The 16167-nt window shown below is 45.1% G+C and overlaps 1 long non-coding RNA gene across 3 annotated transcripts; it reads right to left on the bottom strand.

Moving 5' to 3' along the window:
• Positions 1-4175: 4175 nt before the first annotated feature.
• Positions 4176-15201, bottom strand: LOC137854751 (uncharacterized). Of its 3 annotated transcripts, XR_011095375.1 has the most exons (4): positions 14951-15201; positions 13908-14017; positions 11099-11431; positions 4176-6871 (listed from the first exon to the last, which is right to left on the bottom strand). It is a non-coding gene; the product is annotated as an uncharacterized lncRNA (long non-coding RNA). The 3 variants fall into 3 exon arrangements; XR_011095374.1 differs by lacking the exon at positions 11099-11431 and having other exon boundaries at positions 14951-15160; XR_011095373.1 differs by lacking the exon at positions 4176-6871 and having other exon boundaries at positions 8992-11431; positions 14951-15164.
• Positions 15202-16167: the final 966 nt, after the last annotated feature.

Raw genomic sequence — 16167 nt, 5'->3', positions numbered from 1 at the left:
ACAGTTGAGCAGTTTGAATCTGAAAAATTTGTTAAAAAGATACACAATTTCTTGACACACAATTTACCCTGGGGAAAAAAAAATGAAAAAAAAAAAAAAAAGGATTTTTTAACTCCCACTCCTTTGATCACTGTTGAAAAAACTACATATGTTAAAACTAAAAAAGAAAAAAATTACATTTGTGCATATTGTGTATCAGATATTCATTAATATATTTACAAATCTGATTTAAAACTGTTTTGATTTTAGAAGGCAAAACTCTTTCTGTACTGCAGAAAACATTTTTGATTTTGGTTTTCTACTGAACTGCATTTGCTGAAAGCCAGAACTTGGCAGTGAGAAACAAGTTTAGTTGCAAATACGTTGGTCAGCACTAGTATATTTATTGCCTTGTGACAGTTTCACCCACGGGGAGACACATCTGATGCAAATGGTTTGATGCTACCACCTGCATCCCTAAGCATGAAAAGGTGGTATCAGAAAAAGTAGCATATAGAGAGAGCTGAAAAACAAAAATCCATAGGTACTAAGCTGACTGCCACTGCCTTTTTCATCAGGCTTTCTTGAATTTTAATATGATACATGTTCTGGGAGAGACTAGCAGGATCATTAGGGTTAGCTTATAAAAAACAGTTACTGGCAGCTAGCAGGAGATAAAAACTGAGGTTTAGGACACACAGAGTTTCCAGGGCTGAGACAAAGAGAAAAAAATATATTCTTTCCTCTTCAACGTGAAATATTTGATCTGAAAGTCACTGAGGTGCAAAGATGAGAACTTGCAGCTCCCCTCACTCCTGGCTTACTTTTCAGGTAAAACTGTTTTCCCCGAGTGTCATAAATGCTGCGCTGAAAAAAAAGCTATTAATAAATAATAGCTTGAGTATGTATACAAGATCATTATTTAATCTTTCAGTAATCTTTTGCTATGCATAATTTATTAAATGTTTTATTTATTGCTCATATTTATTAAAAATTGATTCTATTTCTTCTACCTAATGTCAATTTCCAGATGCAATAAAATATTAATATTTAATAAATTAAAAGATGCAAGGAAAGAAATATAAAAAAAAGAAATGTTCACTCCATGTCCTCCCTGTTCTCATAGACATGCCTCTTCCTACACATTAAGTGATCCCATCCTTGCTGTGTAGGCTGGAACTGCATTTTAATACACCATTTGGGGAGAAATGACAAGGAAAGCTATTGAAAATCCAGAGTGAGATCCCATCATCTTTTTGCCCTGGGAAGCCTGGAAGATTGGTTTCAAACCAAGGAGTTTGTGAACAAAGCACTCATCTCGGTGCTGCTCATCTTGGAGCACTCATCAGACTCCACTTTCAAGACATTTCCTGCAACCCCAAGGGCTAAAAACAGCAGCTAAGAGAGGAACCCAGAACAAATTACATCTCTCTGGGGCTGAAGGCTTCAAAAACTATCCTGAAGATACGATGCAACATGGGATAAGATGACGCAAAGCATCCACTCAAAGCACTTCCCAGTATCTGCACACAGAGCAGCCTCAGATTTGATCCTGATGTCACTGGAAGCATGGACACCCAGAAGGTCTCAAGAAAAATCCTGGGCAACCATTTTAGATCCAGCCCAAACTCCTCGTTAGCTTCAACCCATTCACCAATGGGCTAGCCAAGGTGTCCATTTTGAGGACCACGAAAAGCTTCACCAGCCCTGAGGTACCTGAACACACCTTCAGCACAAAACAACACTGAAACATTGACAAATTGGAAGCAATTAAAACCAAAAGTCAAACAACAATGACTCGAGGGACTGGAAGGAGTTGAGGAATGATTAAAGTAATTAAATCTAACTTGGCTAAGAGATAACTGTGGAGAGGAGAAGTGCTTCCATGAATTCAGAAGGTTTAATCCCCAGTGGAAGAGGCATCCGGGGGCACGGGCACGCAGACAGAGCTGGGAGACGTGGCAGGGCTGTGAGGGGGGTGGCAGCAGAGCCAGCCAAGGCGGGGAACCCAAACCTCTCCAAGCACAGAAAACACACGGGAGGTGGGAACATCTGGGCAGGGGGCAATGGATGAGATAACAGCTCAGCCTTCGCTTGCAAAAGCAGAGAGAAATGCAGCAGGTCATGCCGAAGGAAATGGAGCGCTGATCCTCGTGTTAGCACCCGGCTGCTCCAATGCTCTGCCTCGCTCTGCTGTTGCAGCCCCAAGACTTTGAGTGATGTTTCAATTGACAGAGGATTTTCCCGAGCCCGATGCTCCCCCCACGCCCCGTACAGATGTAGAAATTAGGTTACAGGCACTGAGAGCTGGGAAATTAAATGTGGCTGCTGGGTACAGCTCTGCAAGTGACAAATCCAATGAGTTTGTTTTAATCCTCCTGAGCTGCTAAACATATTGACTGCACGGGCCAGTGCACAGCTCTGTCTTTCTGGACAGAGCCAGGAGTGGCCCTTTCCGTGGGACATCTACTCACAACCCAAGCATACTGCTCCTTTTAGCAAAGCCATATAGAAAATAGAAATACCTGCCTTTTCTATTTTTCCCCCCATACACCCTTTTTTTTTTTTTCCCTTGTGAAACCTTGCTCATGTCCTGCATGGGGAAGATGTTTTCCCATGCCCTAAAGAAGTCCAAATTTATTACTTTTCCTAAGACTCCAGACCAAAAGTTCTTCGTTAATACCCCCTCTGCATTAGGAAAACTTCCATGCATATGCCCACCAGCGCTGTGAAGAGCCAAGAGAGTAAACAAGGATGTGCCACATTTAACATTGCTCTGAATGAATCTGCTCAGCATCCTGCTCCAGGGATTCAGGATATGAGATAAGGTTTCCTAGCTGGGAGGCTGTTGTGGATCCTGTAATGTCTTTAGGAAGGGGGCATCGTAACTAATTAAGACACAGAAAGAAATAAGCATGCCCCATTTATCCTGGTTGTAAATTCCTGCTAATAGTTGATGGTAAAGACTTGCGCTCTGATGCAGGGGAGCTGAGCTAATTTAGGAGATCACCATATCCTGTTTCCTTGTCCATCACTGCTCCCAGCTTCCAACAAATCTAAAGGTAACCCGTGTTTTTAAAGTATACCAGGGCCTAAAAACATTTTAGTTGCTTCCCTCTTTCTGCCCCGTTAAAACAAAAGTTCCCTTCCTACCTAAAAAGCGCCTCTTACTGAAGAATACCACCCAGGCGGTGAGAAATCAAAACAGACAACCCAACCTTTTTGTCTTCGTGATTTTTTCAGACAAAATCTTGCTGTTTTGGTAAGCAATCTCAATCAACTGCCTTCCCAGCTGACTAGACTTGTACAGAAGATCCGTTTTATTTTCTAGCTATCACGGGAAACATCTCAATTAACCAAATGTGCAAGAACTTATTCCCATTGCTCCCTGACTTTTAAGGCTTTCTGCATGCCCCGGGCAAGTAATTTCCCTTCTAAAATAGTAACAGTAACTCAATCCACAGAAAACAGTAGGTCCAAACTACACCCTTGCCACTTCCCTTGGAGCCTACCAGCTCATTCTTTTTACTGTTTTAGCACAAAACTGCAGAAAAAGCTGAGTCTGCCACCATCCCACTTTACCTGGTGCCCATCACCCACAAAAATCCTCCAGCTTTTGGGGCTGAAGTCTCCAATATCTCTAAGACGTGGACTTTGAGCCGCTTTGCTATGACCATGCCCGTGCCTGACCCTGATGTCCCACCCAGCCTCCATCCCACCCCATCCCCACAGAGGTGCAAGATGTCCTGGGCTGGGGCTGCCAGGAAAGGCAGGGGTTGAGTCCTTTCAGTATATTCAGTATAAGTTGATTTTTTTTGACAGAAAAGAGCCCCTGCGGAAAGGAGAGACTTTCACTAAATCATTTAATTTCATGTGAATTCCTGTGTTGCACGAATAAATGATTTTGACAGAAAAATTTCTTCCAGTTGTCATCACCAGCAATACCTAGATGCATTAGAGAAACAGGGGCTGCTTTATTAGAGAAACAGAGGCTGCTTTTGAAGCAGTCTCCTGATGGGCTCTACTTCACCTTGCTTTGATTTACATCACTGAATGATACTGAACCAAGCAAACTGCTCTCCCTATGGGTGAAGCTAAACCAGAAGGTGGGCTTCAACTGCTGATGGCCTTTCAGTCCGAGAGAAGAGACTACAGCTAAAAGAAAGTAAACCTCCTTGAAGTGTCTGTAGAGTTACTGGGTCCTCAGCACTTGGCACGTCCAAAAGCAGTTAATGTTCTGAGAACCTTGAAATTACTTTTTTCAATCAATGTATAAACTAGAGCGACACAATCTCATTTCTCATTTGAATGAACAAACACAACTTCCAGACAACTTGCTCTGAATTCTCCATTGTCTGACACAAAGAGCAGAAACACTCTCTGAAGCTACAGACATTTCTGCAAGTCATTGAGTCTTTTTTTTTCTTTTCCCCAAGAACATTTTATCTCAGCATATTGAGGTTGCCTGTATCTTGGTACTTTTGACCCAATGGTGGCTTTTTGCATCACATAATTCACATTTGTGGTGGTGTGTGAATGGAATAGCAAAATGAAAATTTCCTGAGATAACAGAAACGCAGATGGCACCCTACTCAAAGGTCTGTAAAAACTGAGTCATTTACTTTGCATCAGAAGAAACAATTTGTGTCAGAAAACTTGATATAAATAGGACTGTAAATAATTAGACAAATTAAGCAATTCAGACTTTCTTCCCAAACGCAACACAAGGGAGTCAATCTGATGATTAATGCAGGCATCTCGAAGCTGATCGCTATACGTGTGGGCTCCATGGCCACCTACGGGCTGCCTCCCAGATGGCACACGTGTGTCTGGCGTAGAGGTGCACAGGATGCCTGGGGGAAGGTACGGCGCGAAGGGAAGCAAATGTAGTAAAACTTGTCACCGAGTTGAATATTTGAAGCAAATCACGGCTCGACGGCTCATATGAAGAATAGATCATAAATCCCAACAGGAATGGGAGTGTGACAGAGTCATCACCAACTCAGGAACGAAGCTTGGTCTCACTGCAGTGGAGGGGACGTTTGACGTGCTGCCTGTCCTCCTCTGGCCTGTGCTGGCAGTGCCTGGGGCTGACCTCACGAGATCCAGAAGCAGCACGTGTGCTGAGCAGCTATATATGCTGCCCAGCTGCCCCTCAGCAAGCCTGGTAATTACAAGGCAGAAGCACTCTGAAGTTCTCCCAGCGACATCAAACACTCGGCGCTATCACTGAATTCTAAGCAGCCGCTCAATAGAGATTATGGCACAAAAAGGAGACAAAGTCAGGAAGCAAGGCAGGAAGAACAGACAGATATTAAAGACAAAAAAAAACACAGTATCGGTTCCCTCACCTTTCCAGACAGAGAAGCATTTCATCTCAGAAGATGTTTGATTCTGCATTGCTTTGGTTTGCAGTTTGATATCCTTTTTTTTTTGACTAGTCCAATTTCAACCCCAGCAACAACGTAATTGGCCAGAGATCTGCTTCTGTGCTTGAAACTTCAATTCAATAACCTCTCTCCTATTGTATTCCACAGAGATCCAGAGCTAATGTGTGCTCGGGATATGAGAAGAATGATTCTCTGGGAGAGCTGAAGTTCAATTCCTTTCTTTCATTTCAATAAACTGAGGCTGACTTTTAAATTGGCAGGCCTGTCAAAGAAGATTTTTTATCACAATTAGAAGCTCAGACATGGAGTGGCCTTATCAGAAGAATGAAATGGAGTTTTTCTATAGTTCTGTGAAGGTATCAGTCAGAAAAGGCATACCGGAGGGAACACAACCAAAAATATTTTCACAAATATTCATTCTGATTTAAAAAAAATAAAAACGAATTTGTTCCAGCTGTGTTTGCTTCTCTCAAACAGGCAAATAATCCAGTTCTGGTCACATGGATTCTCATGGAAAGCAAACTTTGGGAACTCGTGAGGATTCATGAAAAGTAAAGTTTACACAGAGGAGGAAATGAGCCAGACAGGAATCAGACCGCGCTCATCACTGCAGACGTGTAGGACTGCTCATGGGAACATCGGGGAGCACGGCAATAGCTCTTTGTGTGGGGCTCCCAGCACATCAGCCCGCTGCTCTTCAGAGAAACCCTGCCTCAGACAAACCCCTCCTCAAACCCTACCAGTGGCAAGAAGCTTTTTGTAATTGTTTAACCCCACGTTTCTTTCAATTGAGGGACCCCAGCCCAAGAGGGCTCCAACCGTTTTCTTTATATCTGGCTTAAACACTTACATTTATCCAAATGAGGAACAACAGCCTTCTGACCTGACAAAGCCAGACACCATGGCCAGGAATAACAAGAATAACATGTATTTAATGCAGCTGATGCATGGATAAAAAAGAAAGACAAGAAAAGCAGTGGGTACAGATGCAGAGAGGACAGCAGTGGTGGTGTGCCCATGTAACACAGCTGTCTCAGCATCACCCTCCTCCCAGCCTGCCCCAAGACAAACGAATCTGATACTGGCTCATGCTGCAGCTGTGGCAGGGCAGGACCAAGATGACAAAGGCTGGTGATAAATACATTGAGTCAGAGGCAGAAAAAGCCACAACAGGACAGCAGCATAGCTGTAAGGGGTTGCAGTGTCCTTTGCCAGCTGGGTACACTCACTGCCTCTCTTGTACCAGCACTGCCAGGCATTTTCACGCAGTCAGTCAGGTCAGCTTGCAAGAAAACTCTTTTTTAAGGTAGTTTTGAGCCAGTCCAGAAGCTTGTCCCACTTGGCAGCTGCACAGATATCACTGACACCAGTGGCCAAGAGAGGACAGGCTCACCCCTCCGAATAGCAGTGCCGAGGTGTTTAACTGCAGCCAAACGTGAAGCTGCAGGGTTAGCGGCTGGCTGGCTGCACCTTGCACGAGTTTCATGACAGCACCCAGACACCTGGACAAAAATTAAAAGAATAAAAAATATAAACATACAATACATACATACAACATAAACACACCATCCCAAGTGGAGAGCCAGCCAGGAGTCCCTTTCCTGCAGACCCCACCAGGAAAAAGGCAGGTTCCACAGCTGCCCCTGCCCTGCTACCAACTCAGCACAACTTCTCCCTGCCTTCAGCCCAGAGCAGGAAACCATCGAGGTGGAAATGGGGCTGTCCCTTGAGAAAAACTGCCTGATGCCACCACAGTGCTTCTGACCTTTTTTGGCCACCCAAGTAAAGCAAAAATGGAGTGCCCACCTCTCTCCTGGAAAGCCTTTTATGATACCCCTGAAGGGAAATGAGTAGGCTGATAATTAATGGAGCACATAATAGTTTGTGGCCTCCAAGAGAAAAACAGCCTTGCACATTACCTCTTAACAGCTTAGCCACAAGTGTAGAATATTCTTGCTATTATATATAATTTTTTTCCAGTCTATCTTTTTTAAAAAAAACTAATTATTCTTGTTTTGAGAGTAAAATTCATCCAACTCTCCAGCAAGCAGCAGAATTAACAAGTCCTGGCTTTCCACAGAGAAGTGTCCTACCTGTTGGCACTCTCCAGCTACCACCACACTTCCAGCAGCACCTGCCCACACTCTTACCTATCAGCAGAAGAAAGGATAGCAAGTGCCTAGCTGCTTCCAAGCTACACATATATTGAGCTCACACTGCAACCTGTCACTGTGCACCAACAAGAATTCGTGTCTCTATCCAGAGAGTAAGCTGAACTGTCTTGATGTTTACTGGGGAGAAGGGACTGATGGATGGAAAGATACATGGAATAAAAGACCAGCTGAAACTGGCTCACCACCTCTGAAACTAGACTGATGTAAGATAACATGTAAGACTGCCCCCAAAAAACCCCCTGGTGGCTAAAGTTTCCAGACAGTTACTCCAGCACCCTGGGTTGGAGGAAACCTTTTGAACAGAAGTCAGTCGCTTTTCTTAGGGAGGTTCTCCTCATAAATCAAAAACCAGAAAATCCTCTTCATCTGTGGCCTGTAGCAGCCTTGTCACGAGCTCATGCAGGCTCGGTGTGGCAGAGGACATCGGCCTGCCCATGGCAGTGCAACCCCAGCACCTCAGTCACCTCTGCTGCTTCATCTGTGTGGAAATCCCCAAAATGAAGCTCCCTGCAGCCATTCTGTCAGTAGGACATCCTCCAGGGCTGCAGGCCCCCTCCAGACCCAGAGGCACCCTGGAGGCACTGCATCACTACTAAAGCACCATTATTTTGGTTTCTCCCTCCACAGATTTATATTTGCTTCAGGCAATAACATTCCTATGTTAGATGCGTGCTCTTGCTGTTGTTAGCCAGGGCTTCTGTCATTCTCACTATCCGCAATTTTTGGAGCAGGAATTGTTCTTCTCATCGTTCTTACCCCCCACAAAGAAGCCCCACCACAAACAGTGAGAGTTGCTGACACCACACCTAGCAAAGACCATGGAGGTGCCTCCAGCACCTCCCCTTGGATCAGCTGGATCTCCAAGAGGCACCACAAGGTACATGGCACACCACAGCATGTGGCAAGCCAGCCCAGCTGGGCTGCATCAAGCATCAAGACTTTGTCTCCAACAAAGCCTAGGCAAACTCTGGCCTGAGTATAGCAGAAGAGCCTGGGCTGTAGTGGTAAGCCAGGGGGAAGAGGATCACCTCAGGCCAGGAGCCTCAGCAAGGCTCAGAGACGGCTCGGCAAGTCTTTCTCACTCTTCTTTTAAAAGTACATTTCTAAATGTGTTGCCCAGAGGCCGAAGAAATTCCCGGAGTGAACATGAATTTTTCAGGAGGATGGGATTTATCTGCTGCTGGTCTTGAAGATACAAAGGAGACAGAAAAGGCAATTTTCTGACTTCAAAGACGACCATCGCAGGCATTTTCAGAACAACCTTCCTGCAACATGTGCACACGCACAGAGCTACATACAAATATACCACGTATAAATATGCATACGTGTGTGATTCCCACCAAGGTGCTCCTGCCAGAGCCCACCCCTCCGCTGGTCACCATGGAAGCCCATCCTGGTAAGCCATAGTCACATTCCTCTGCTATTACTCACCAACATTAACCACTTCAGCCAGCCGTAAAGCATTTATTTCTCCCAAGAACACACTGACTGACAAAAAGGAGAGGAAAAAAGACAAGAGAGGAAAAATTTCGTGCCCTCGCAAACCACCTTCCCCCTCTGCACAGGGCACCCAGCCAGCACAGCCATGAGCATCCACCCACGAGCAGACAGGAGGACAGGGAAAATTCAGCCCTGTGGTTTGCAGGAGGTACAGGAGTCTGGTCCGGATGGCACAGAGCATTTTGAAGTGGCTGCAGGCTGACTTAGTCATTCCCTCCATAGACTTGTCTCTGTATATATGCCTACGTACGTCTGCTCAGAATATCTCCAGCCTGATATGGAAGTCTGCTAATGAACCCACACGTTTCATCATTCCCAAAGTCTGAAGGGTCTGGGGATGTATTAAAAAAATAGACATCAGGATGTTATCCATCTCTGGTGATAATACGGAAAAAAATCATAATCTTCTGCTACATCTAAGTTTGACCTCTGCTTCTTCCATTTTGTATTGCTGCACAAGAGGGAATCTGGCCGTTTGCAGATGGATAGGACTGAATAAAATAAGTCAGGCACTAAGCTTATTGCTGACATACATTACTGACATTTCCCTTCCACGAACAGCTCACGCACGCACATGGGGAATGACAGTAGCTTTTTAAGCTAATTTACTACTACATGATGAAAACGCAAAACCCAGAAGAAACAAGTCCATCTGAGCCATTTCTTTCTCACATCTGGACAGAAAACGTCTGAGTAACATGGACAAACTTGTCCTCAGCTTTTCAGGAAAGCAGTTTGGAAAGGACTTCAGGGGGTCCTCTAACCCATCCCAATGGCCCAACCTCCTCCACTGGCCAAAGCAACTAAACTTCCACTTTTAGGGTGAAACCAGGCTTCATACATCAACAAAAATGGTCCAAACAACTGGGACTGACTGGCATTTTATCTTTCTTTTTTCTTCTGATTGGATGTTTTTGGCTGCCAGCACGAATGTAAATTCTCCTCGTTTCAAGCAGGTAAATATTTCTTTGCAACAGGGCCTTGAAAAACAGGTCCACTGTGAGTCATTTTATCTCAGGCAATTTTTCATAATTGGGCTTCATGGAACAAACTCCTCTTGTTATTGGTGTGATATCAGATAATAAAATAAATAATTTGCCATTTTTGCAAACAGAAGGGAAACAAAACAGATTTATAGCACTGGGATTTGGAAATGCTTGTTACTTGCTTGTTTTCCATTTTGTGTCTTCTCCAGGGGTTAAACAAAAACATCACTAAGGATCTGTCTGCAAAGAGGTACAAGGGAAACAACGGTATGTATAAAATTGAGACTTCAGAGGGGAATTTCAATCAGCATATTATCAGGATATTCTGACAATGTTTAAAATCTCCAGAGATAAAAAACAGTTGCTGGAACTCATACAGCTGTTTGATGCTGATTTGTGATTGCTCTTACCCAACAAAAAGCAAGAAAGGGGAAAAATTGGATGAACAATTTTAGAAGAAATTAAGGAACATGAAAGAGAGGAAGGAAAGATGAGAAAAGTGTAACAAGCAGAGAAAAACTTAAGTACCAGTGGTGGGAAGCTAAAAGCAAATGCCTTAAAATAAGGAAACCAGGTACATAAATTTCACGCTGAGTAATGAAACATGAGAGCAGATTACTGTAAATTCTCCTTTTGTGATGTCCCATCTAAAACGGTGCATTTTACTAAAACAAGTCTCACTTGGGTTCAGAATGGAAGTAATGGGTACAACTTCAGAGCGTGCTCAGAAAGGATATAGAAATAAAGTAAATAAGCATAAGCCTGAACATACAGAGTCCCTTCCACCTGCAGAGCCTGAACAAGGCAGCGTTCCTTAAGAAAAAGGACAACACGAGGGGACAAAAGACAGCAGAGGTGTCTGTGGGGTAGCTATAGGGTCAGGGCATCTTCCTCTGGCATTCTCTCTGTTGCAAATACAGGACACTGCAGGGTAGAAGTTCAGACCCTACTTCACATCACTCCCTAGAGAAGGCTGTTTCTTTCCACATGCTGTATGTTACACACAGGTGAAATCCCGTGCCTTGCCCAGGCACTGGCAGCTGGATGTTGAAGGTAAATGGTGCAATACCCCTCAGACTGCCGTCTGCCTCTCCAGCTGCTCTCCCAACAGGCCACTCAAGATATATTAAAGTCACTGACTCGGTGGATTTGCTTTGTACAAATTCAATTTAGAAGTTTCTCATTAGTTCAGAGATGTGAAATGATGGGCTGAAGGTTTCAAAACTGTTAAGTACAACTGTGAGAGATATTCTCCTTATGCCGCACTCTAACTTGCATTCATCTCCCTTGCTACTTGACACCTGTTTTTGAGTAGTATTCACTGGTACAGAATTAGATGATAAAATCTTATGAAATGTGGACATCTTCTTCCTTTGTGAATTTCTTGAGCACCGTATAAACCCTGGAAAGAAAAAATGCATTGAATTGCCCCCACAGGAGGAAAAAAGTAAGAAAACAAGAAAGACGTCTTACCCATGAAAAGCAATTTTAGAACATATTGGGTTTTACATAGCATCCTGAAAGTCACACGTGGCATTTTAAATATAAGGACGAGCTATTACTAAATAAATCATCACTCAAACGTATCTGAAATGCTTTAACTTCCAGGAAGAAATTAGAAAACAGGCAAAACAAAAACAGTAACTGAAACTGAATTTTTAAAACATGCCATGACTCCATCTTTTTCAGAGTCTGGATTTAAGAACTTCAAGCATGAATTAAGAAAAAACCACTCAGATTACAATCTACTTGGAAGCTACACACAATACAGAAACTGGTTTGAGAAAAAATTGGCATTCAGAGGCACTGAGATTATTCAGTTACTGCCATCACTCACTGAGAAACATGACGTTCCACCACATGAGTCATCTCTGCAAGGCAATGGGCACAAAACGTACCATGAAACACACTGAGAATCTGCAAATACAAGACCCGAAGAGAGAAGAATCTCTGATGTATGACAACAGCATGACATTGGCTAATATGTACTGTGGCAGTGCTCTGGTACATTGGATGGGCTGCAGCGAGGAGGTGGAGGCAGTGATGACACCTCCCTGGAGGAGACCCTCTCCAGTTGGGAAGGAAGGAAAATGGCCATGGCCTCGTGTTTCCATCTCTCCTCTTCTCAGCTTATGTAAAAGAAGGGAATTTTACAGTGCTGTGCTGCTCCTTCTGCTGCCCATGGCAGCGAGGGGCACTGGTGTATCTCATTTAAGGGCATCTTAGATCTCAGCTGCAAAGCTGTGGAAGATATCGGGCAAGGGCACACCAAGCCCTCAGTGTCCAAGCAAATGGATGAAACCTCTGCTCCGCACATTGGCACCTGGAGAAGCAGTGCACTCCAAACTGCACATACAGCCCCCAAACTCCTACATAGCAGCCCCCTTTCTTCTCATATGTCCCAGATGAGGCCCTTAAACCCTCATGCCACCCTGGTCCCAAATGAAGAACCCCTGTGGGAAAATAACAGGCCACAGGCATCCTACAGCACCAGGTACTTGCAGCATCTGGACTCTGTCCTCTGTCTCTGCCCTGCCCTCTTTGCTTTGTTCTTCAACAGACAATTCTTCTGCCCTTCATTCAAGGGCAAAAATTCTGGCCACCAGAGGTGGTGCAGGCAGCCTGGGGAGTCAGCTCTAAGAATAACAAAGCTGTGGAACCAGGCTTGAAGCAGTTGAAGCACACCAAATCGCATCCCACTCAATTTTCCACTGCTAGCGTAGCCCAGTCCACTGAGACGCAGTTACGTGGCACAACTCAGTGCAACTCATGACCCAGTCCTGTCACTGTGGATCACACGCCCTTTGTTGCAGGCAGCTGTTATTTATTCTAAGGCTGCCTTGAAGTCTTCCTCAGAAAAATCCTCCACAGTTTCAAAAGCTGTGATTTTCTCTCTCTTTTTTTTTTTTTTTAATCAGACTGGGAAATTGCTCAGGATTTTTTTCCCCTCCACTTTTAGAAGTAAGGATCGTGTTTTGCTTGCAAACATAGCAGCTGAATAATCTTACAGCCGACCTCTTCACTTAAGGGAACATTTTAAACTTGTTTGCTTTAAGGGCTTTGCAATGAAAGTACTTGATTAGCAAAAGAACATGTGCTAATTAGTATTTCATTATGAACTTCCTTTGCTGATCTTTCTTTTGGAAGTACTAAAATGCTTAACCTGCTTCTCACCATCTTTGTGGTCACTTGAAAAAAATTGGCTGGCTTCGTAATGACACAAGGGAGAGCAGTGCAAGATTTGACTCTAAGTTTTATCTAGAAACAAACCAGGCTGGGTGGAAATAGCAGCCATACAAAAAACATCCAGGCAAAAGCAGCTTGGTTTAGTTTGGAACCTTCCCCTTAAACAGGCCTGGAACAAACAATTTGTACAAGAGTCTAGAAAACAGCAAAACTAAGGGAGGGAAAAAGCTACAGCTGTGCAGCTTATTATGCTTGAAAAAATACATCTGGAGCTGCAGGTAGAAGTGCACCTCTATCACCCCACAATCCTCACAACAACCAACCCAGATAGTACAAGTAGCATAGTAGCTGTCACAGTAGCTTTTGATCTCCCACTGTGTAAGGACCATATAAATTTACAACATTTAGAAGAAATTCTGTACTACAAGGGACAGATGCTGGAACTGGTTTCCCTGGAAGTGTTGAAGGCCAGGTTGGATGGGTCTTTGAGCAACCTGGTCTGGTGGGAGGTGTGCCTGCCCATGGCAGGGGGTTGGAACTGTGCGATATTTGGGGTCCCTTCCAACCAAAACCATTCTGTGATTCTACTAAAAGATAGTCAAGGAATAGTCAATAATGGGTTTTGTCTCAAGTGTGCCCACAGGGGTGCTCAGAAACCCAAAGACATTGATGTAGGAGAAGATATCACTTGCCTTTCCAGAGGAGGGGAGCAGCCAGTCTACCCACGGAAACCGCTTCAAGAAGCACAGGGAGGTCAACCATATCCAGGTCCTTCACAGTGCCTTTTCACCACCAAGCTGTCCTATAACCAAGCGGAAAGAAACAGTGGTAGTGCAGATATTATCCAGGGAAAAAGAGATGCCCTGAAGAAGAGAAGCCAACAGGCAGCCTGTGTCCCCCTGAGCTACAGAGAGCAAAGCTGAGGGAGCCTTTCCAGCCATAATGACCTGACTGACTAAGGGCAGTGCTCAGCAGCTCATTCTCTCACCCCTGGCTCCCCAGGCCTGTGCCAAACAGGTCCTCGGGCAGAAGCACAGCATGCAGGCAAGGCAAAGGTGGATTTGCCCAAATCCCACCCCATAGTGCATGCAAGTTCCCTCGAAAGGCAGAATGGCTCGGCAGGGAGATGTGCTTACAGCCCCAATGGTGCAGAGCTGGAGCACACTGCAGGTTGCTTCATCACAAAGGACACACATCTGAAATCAGATTCCTTGTGGGTGACAGCAGCAAGATCGAAAGCTAAGCTCTTCTTTGAGTCATTCATCAGCTCAGATGTGAGTTGTCAGCCGTTTGAAGGTTTTCCACAGAAGTTACCACACAGTCTGTGCTCTTTATCAATTCTCTGGCTGTAGCAGTAGGGATGTGTCAGACCCACTTCTTTCATTTATTAAAACTTTCTGCCTAATTTGACAAACTGGAGGAAAGTTCTGAATATAACTGAGCTTCAATTAATTTTCTTTCATTCCCCTAAACACCTGCACCTCCAGTTCAGAGTAGTACACATTGTAAAACATAAAAGGAGAATTGTTCTCTCTGCTTTGAGGAAACCCTGTGGCCCTGCTTCTGTCCCCCTTGAACTCATACCCATGTCACTTTCCTGGTCGCAAATATGCCAGAGACCTAAAAGCATCTGCCCAGAACATCAGTTATACATTCACTAATTTTACATCCAAAAGATGAGCCAGAATATAATAAAGGAACGGAGAAAGGTTTTACGATAGGACCCTGCTCTTACCTTTTTCAGGTACCCTACTCTGGGATCAGGATTAAGCCTACACATGCCTTCTTCTCCCTTTGTCCCCCTGGAGTCTGAGGTGAGCATGCTCTCGAGTCTAGCAGCTTAGTAAGAGGTGAAAAAGACGAAGGCAGACCTAGGTTTTGTTTAGGCTATTAGGTTCAGCTGCACAGACAGCTGAGCCCAATTTGGAGGGACCAGACATGGGAAAGTGGTTGCAAGTGGTTTGTAGGGGCAAGGGCTTCACCTGACAGAGCCTCAGAGGGAAGGGCATGAGCAGGATCCTCAACAAGCACCTATTTGAGCTCTCTCACTCTGTAGGGTGGGGAGGAGGCACACGAGCAGCAGGAAGAGAGGCAGAGCTGAGCAGAGCAAGCCTGGAGGAAGAGGAGAGGGGGTGGGCTCCCTCCGGGCTGCCTGGGCACGGCAGGAGGGATGCGGGTGGCTCTGAGCTGCTGTACAACTGCGTGGGCGACATTTTCAGCAAGAGCAAAAGAGTTTTTTCATCTGAGCCAATGACCCATTGCTCACGGCTGAATCACGCCACCACTCCTTGGGAAACTGCCAAGTGTAAAGAAAATGGGGAGCCAGCCAGGGAGGAGTAAGCAGCCCTTCTATCTGGCATGCCTAGGGGCCTGGAAGCACCCATGGAGGTGCAGAACACAACCATGCTCAGTCCTCCTGACCCTCTTTCTCCCTCTGTATGTACATATCTCATGTGTCAACCACATCTCCAAAGGTCTGGGGATGGCACGAACTTCACAGCAGACAGCAACCAGCCCCTTGCAGAGCTCCCTCACCCTTACAGAACAAACGTGGCAGGCCCTTGGGCCTTCCTAGGGCCGCCCATGGCAGCTGGCTGCTCACCGGGCACATGGCTGAGCTGGAGGATTTTTTCTGAATGCAGCTGGTGGGTGAGGTGCCAAGGGGTCCTAGGCATCCATGACAGTCAGCAGAGCCCTGAGAAGCACTCGGCCTACCCCAGGGAAGAGTGCCATCCAAAATGTATGTTTGATCGACCAAACCATGGCCTTATGTCCACTGCAAGCTTCACTCTGTTGAAGTCAGTGAATCATAAAATGCCCCATGCTGGAGGGGCCTCTGGAGGTCACCTACTCCAGGCCTCCTGCTCAGAGCGGTGACCACCGCAGAAAGCTGCCCAGGGCCTCATCAGTTGAGTGCTGAGCACCTCCCCAGGCAGCTATTGCCTGTCGTGA

The sequence above is a fragment of the Anas acuta genome, chromosome 3, assembly GCF_963932015.1.
Source record: "Anas acuta chromosome 3, bAnaAcu1.1, whole genome shotgun sequence".
NCBI lineage: Eukaryota > Metazoa > Chordata > Aves > Anseriformes > Anatidae > Anas > Anas acuta.
Note: the sequence above shows the minus strand (reverse complement) of the source record. Positions and strands in the feature narration are given on the sequence as shown.